Consider the following 6,022-nt stretch of genomic DNA (forward strand, 5'->3'; position numbering starts at 1 on the left):
ATGCTGAGCAGGTGCAAGACTGAGTGGGTGCTGGGAACATGGGCTGCTGTTCTGGCTACATGTCAACCAAGGGCGTGTCTGGGCTGTGTCCCCTGCAATGGCTCTCCCAGCCCGCCCCCAGGTGACTGTGTGAGCACAAGTACAAGCACAACGCTATGGAATGCAAGTGACCCAAAGACAGGCGAGTCACGGGGTCTCTATTGGGACCATGCAATAGATGGCGATTGTGTCACCATCTTGTGTTCCCAGAGGGGAACAGTTGATCCGATGGACTAGTATTCAGGCTGTAAACTGGGCATAGTCTCCTTTCTGTGTGTTCAAGTGTTCTCCTTATCTTGTATTTTTAACTATTTTGAAAAAGGCACTGAGTTTGGGTTAAAAATCAACCACCAAATGGATCCCAACACCAATCTACAGCCCAGGAGCTCCTGGAGGCCAGGTGCCCACATGCCTAAATCTCTCCTCAGTACTGACAGTGAGTTGATTCTCTTTTTACAATAAAAAAGCTGAGTAATATTGCATAGGAGTACCAGAAACTGCCTCAGTGGAAACAGAAACTATTTACATTAAATAAAAACCTGGCTGCAGGCTGCGTCTGCACATATACAGCACGGTGCGATGCACACTGACCAACCCATGGAGACAGCTTCTGGCACTCAGGACCACAGAGTCGCACGTTTGCCATATGAGAGGAAAGCAAGGGTGGAGAGGAGGAAGTGAGGGGGTGGGGGGTTCTGGTTCACTTCTGGTTCCAGAGCTGATTGGACAGCCAGTCCAGTCCTTCATAGAGCCCGTCCCCACTGGTGGCACAGATGACCTGAATGTACCAGTTCCTGTCAGCCCCAGCTTATCTGTTATTTCGGCCACGTTCATGGCATTTGGGAGGTCCTGCTTGTTGGCAAACACCAGGAGGACGGTGTCCCACAGCTCATCCTCAGCCAGCATCCTCATGAGCTCCTCACAGGCCTCATTCACACGCTCTCTGTCATTGCTGTCCACCACAAAGATCAAGCCAAGGGTATTCTGGAAGTAGTGGCGCCTTAGTGGCCGGATCTTGTCTTGGCCACCCACGTCCCACACAGGGAAGCTGATGTTCTTGTACTCCACATTAAAACCTATGGTGGTCACAATTTGACCCAGCTTCAGTTTGTACAAAATCATCATCCTCCCTGCAGCATCCAGGCCCACCATGAGGATGTGCATTTCTTTTTTCCCAAAAAGGCCCTTGAAGAGATTTGCAAAGATATTCCCCATCCTTGTGGGTGGTTGGAAACAACACTAGCCAGAGATCTCAGCAGCGGCTGCTCCAAGCCAGGCGTTGGTTTCACTCCCACAAGATGGCGGCACTGATGGCCATCATCATCATCATTATTACAGCCATGTCTTCACTGGGCAATGAGTAAGATTTCAATATATCCTACTTTTTATTTTATCAAATTATAGTAAGTCATGAATAATTAATCATGAATAAACAGAATCTTCTCTGTTCTACCTGAAAATAGTTCTGTCAAAAACAATAAAATCAGAGATTTCCAAACTCATCCTCCTTGAGCAGTGAAATCCTGTGTTTTCTCTGAACGACAGGAGTTTATATGCTATGAGCATAAATTAGAGCTGCTATAATTGGAGTTCATACAAACACAATGAGGCCTTAAGATTTAACACTACTCCTTTTGTTATTCTTATACAGAAATCTCTGTGATCCAAGCATACCTGCTAAGGTTTAGGAAGAGTCATTCACACTGTCCGTGTTAGCTACACAGCAATGTGGAGGGGACTCCTGGTGTTCTATCACAGGTCAAGGATCAGGGGTGAATTAGGGCTGGGAGCTGGATTTCCAGTTCTGTCTTATCCATTTTATCCATACAAATAAGTCCTGGACCTATTTACATTTGTGTTACAAGGACTGACAATAGGCAGACAATCCTTTACATCTACTTTTGCTGGACAACAACAGACATTATCAGCAGTGGAATCCTGACCTCCAGTGGATATTAGGGGAAATAGTACTATTCTGGATAGGTTCTTCAGAAGCCAGCACTTTGGCTTGCTGCTCTTCAGCATGTCTGGAAGCCAGAAGATACCTGGTTTTTGTCCCCAGGGAGTCCAGGAATGAGCCTTCTGTCATCAAAAAATACTTCCATTAGAATACTTTGCTCTGCAATAAGAGTTTCAGGCATCATATTTAGGCACTACTGCGTCTATCAGAAAAAAAAAAAAAAAGGTTAACTTCTCCTGTGTTTCCTTTCAGGAGCAACAAAATCCTTCTCAGAAATCCCATCTGAAAATTCTATTTCCATCTTCATTTTTCTGAGCCTCAATAAGATCATGGTCCATTTGGGATATTAGTAATAAACGTCTATCATCTTCCATCTGAGGCAGAAGAAAGGGTTAAAATGGTCAAACAGGAAATTTGGGCTCCTTTGAGGTCAGGTCTCTGTGTAGCAAGGCTGAAAAACTATAGACACAAACCAGGCCCCATCAAAGTCAGGCTGTCTCCTGTGTAAGGAGGGTGTGGGGAGAACTGACAGACATATACTGTCTGGTATTCACATCCCCACCAATAAAGGTATGGTAACCCGATCAGATCAAAAGGCATGAGAAGAGCTCATGGACACTATATGCCTTACTCAGGATGAATTTGGAGCTAGCTTCCTTATAAACTCTTAGACAATAGTCATTCTCTGGCATTCCTCCTTTGGGACCCCTCCCCATTTGGAAGCTAGGACAAACAACCCAACTCCATACATTTTTAGTGCTACACATCCACTAAAAAATCAACCCCCTTGACAATTCCAATCTATGTTGGATGATGAGGAAATGATGGAGACAAAATTTTTGTGCTGGTCTTTGGGACCTAAATAAAATAGTGTTTTCCCAAACCTGCATGCTGGGCACTGTGTTAGATTCTAGGGTGTGAAATAGTAAATGAAATTCATGGTGTCTGCTAAAAGAGAGAAAATAAAGAAGTCCTGAACGAGTCAGGGAAAACTTGGTTCACAAAGTACAGATTATAATTCTTTTTATTTTTTTATGGAACGCTTCACGAATTTGCGTGTCATCCTTGCGCAGGGGCCAAGCTAATCTTCTCTGTATTGTTCCAATTTTAGTATATGTGCTGCCAAAGTGAGCACAATTCTAGCTTTTTATTAGCATAGTGAGCTTGGTTACTTGCATACTACTTCTCTTCATCTATACCCTATATCATAAGAAACCTGGTGTTTTGTTTTGTTTTGGATACTGGGGTTTGAATCCTGAAGCACTTTATCACTAAGCTACATCTCCAGTCCTCTTTATTTTTCATTTTGAGACAGTCTTACTAAGTTGTGCAGGCTGGCCTCCAACTTTAGATACTCCTGCCTCACCCTGCTGAGTCCCTGGGATTACAGGCATGTGGCACTGCACCTGGAAAATCCTATTTCATTCATTTGAATCATTAGTGTTCTAATACCAGAATGAGAACAAGGGAATCAGGGGCTTGGAGTGGGATGGAGACTTTGTAATTTATGTTATTTTCTGATTTTTAAAATTATGTGGAAGTATTACATAATCAAAAACAAAACTAATTCACATGGCAGCAAATCTAAAACATAACACAATGACCCTAAAATGGAGAAATGTCATATATTCTACCATGATTCAGAGATGTCTGCTGATCCTTTTGTGTGTTTTATTTATCTTTCTAAACTTTGAACTATCCATATGCATGTACACACACTCACACATATACATCCTCAGGAAATTAATTAAAAAATAAAAATAAGTATGGGTAAATGGCAGAAAGATCAATAGAGGATTGGGAGCAGAGTGTGGGGAAAGGGAAAGGAAAGGAAAGGTACTGTAGTTTAAATTAGAACATGATGCATTCCATGCTTGTATAATTACATCAAAATGGATTCTACTGTCATATGTAACTAAAAGAACCAATAAAATAAAATAAGAAACATCTCTCTATTTTAAAAGCTGTTTTAAATGGGTCTTACAAGATAAATAGATATGTATGTTAAGTAATATATAACTGCATCATTATTTCTAATATCTTTGTGATATTTGACTCCATGGACATAGCAGAAGTCATTTAATCACTTCCTTCCTAGATAAACATTTATAAATTTCTATGATTACAGTGCTAATACAGAACAGTGCACACAGTGTGCTAGAGCTTGAGTAAAAATGGATGGGGATGGACTAGAGTGGTAGTTCAGTGGCAGAGCGCTTACCTCGCATGTGTGAGGCACTGGGTTCAATTCTCAGCACCACATATAAATAAGTAAAATAAAGGTCCATTGAAAACTGAAAAATAATTTTAAAAAATGGATGGAGATTCTCTTGATCAATATATTGATTTACTTAGAGAGTTACTGATATTTTTACCAAGTGAATGTTATAAAATACTTATATACACAAAAAATCAAATTAACAATTATTTATTTCTACATGAGTGTACTATAATAGACATAACCCATACAGCCTGGTAAATCTCCTTCAACCTCTCCACCCTTCTTGACCTCCTGTTCCTACCCAAAACGTAAATAATTAAAAAAAAAAAAACAGGTTAGGATTTTGTATGTTTTCTCTTCAAATTCCTTTGCATTCTTCAAGCATATCAAAGACTTAAAAAACAAACAGATTCTCCAACCTATCCCTTTGCTGTCCAGGGCCCTGTAACCTCCTGTCCTTTTTCCTCACGAATCACCCATCAATGCCAATCACCACTCTAGAGGTGGCAGCCCACTCTTGTGCACATACCATCATTCCCAAGCACTGAAGCATTTAAGGGGTCCCAAAAAGTACTGATATATTTTCCATGTAATAGAAATAATTAGGGCACCATACAGAGAAGCCCACCTTCTTTTCATTCCCTACTCTCCACCCTCCCCTCGTCCCACCCCGCCTTAAGACCAAATTTAAGGTTCATTTTTCCTAACTCTCCCTTTCTCAGTAACCGGAAAACCATGACATTTTGTATTCAGGAAGAAATAGTTATAGCCAATCACTACCCTTTCTGGAGAGCTAGGGCTGTAGTCACTCTAGCATGCCAAGGGGATTCTTCCTCTCTGTGGTTTTAACCCTGTCTCTCCTAGGGTGGCCAAAAAACATCAAGTGAGCACTTGGCTGTACAAGTGTGTGATAGTCCATAGCATGGACCTGGTGGACTAGAGAAGGAAAGAGGAAGGAAAGAGAAGGGGAGGGAAAGAGTATGGCTTAATAGCAGAAAGTAATATATTGTATAAGCTTTTCTACCAGATCCGTATATCTTTATACAAGTGTCTTTCTCTTTCTTCTTTGCACAAATTGGGAAGGCAATAGGTTACGTAGTGGGTTCAGATCTTGGGTACTAGGGCCAGACTGGTGCGTGGTTTCAGCAGTGTCATTTGCTATGTGTTCAAATTGACTGAGCTCCCTCAATTTTCCCATGTATGAATTTGGAAATAACAGTACCTACATCAAAAGGTTGTTGTGAGAATTAAGGTGTGTGTGTATGTGTGTGTGTGTATTCTTTTTGCAGTGCTGGGATCTGAATCCAGGGCCTTGTGCAAGCTATGCAAGCACTCTACCACTGAGCTACATCCCCAGCCCAAGAAGTATTAAAACAGCATTGACCCAGTATTATGTATAATTATAATGTACCAATGAACAACAGTACCGTCATATCCTAAGTGTCCAATAAGTGCTACTATCAATATCTCTATTCAGATTTTTATGTGGGTGTGGGTGAAGATGTTCTCCTTTTTTTTTTTTTTTTTTGCTGTTGTTGTTTTGTTTTTTGGCAAAGCTGGAGACTGAAGCCAGACATGCTAGACAAACACTCCATCAGCAAGCTACATCCTAAGACAATCAATATCTTCATGTAAATCAATGCAGAGCCAGTTGGTCTAAAATCACTGTTTGAAAGCTTGACACTATGCCTCAAATATTCCTGGTTTTGACATTTTTAAAAATTTTTATTTTTATTTATCTATGACAGTAGAATGCATTACAATTCTTGTTACACATATAGAGCACAATTTTTCATATCTCT

General features: G+C 40.8%; 1 non-coding gene and 1 pseudogene across 1 annotated transcript; both read right to left on the bottom strand.

The window, feature by feature from the left end:
* Positions 1-739: 739 nt before the first annotated feature.
* On the bottom strand, positions 740-1,254 carry LOC113177428 (ADP-ribosylation factor 1 pseudogene; annotated as a pseudogene).
* Positions 1,255-3,027: 1,773 nt separating this feature from the next.
* LOC113177429 (U6 spliceosomal RNA) lies at positions 3,028-3,134 on the bottom strand. The gene has a single exon (XR_003300133.1). It is a non-coding gene; the product is annotated as a U6 spliceosomal RNA (small nuclear RNA).
* Positions 3,135-6,022: the final 2,888 nt, after the last annotated feature.

This window comes from Urocitellus parryii, chromosome X (assembly GCF_045843805.1).
Source record: "Urocitellus parryii isolate mUroPar1 chromosome X, mUroPar1.hap1, whole genome shotgun sequence".
NCBI classification, from domain to species: Eukaryota; Metazoa; Chordata; class Mammalia; order Rodentia; family Sciuridae; genus Urocitellus; species Urocitellus parryii.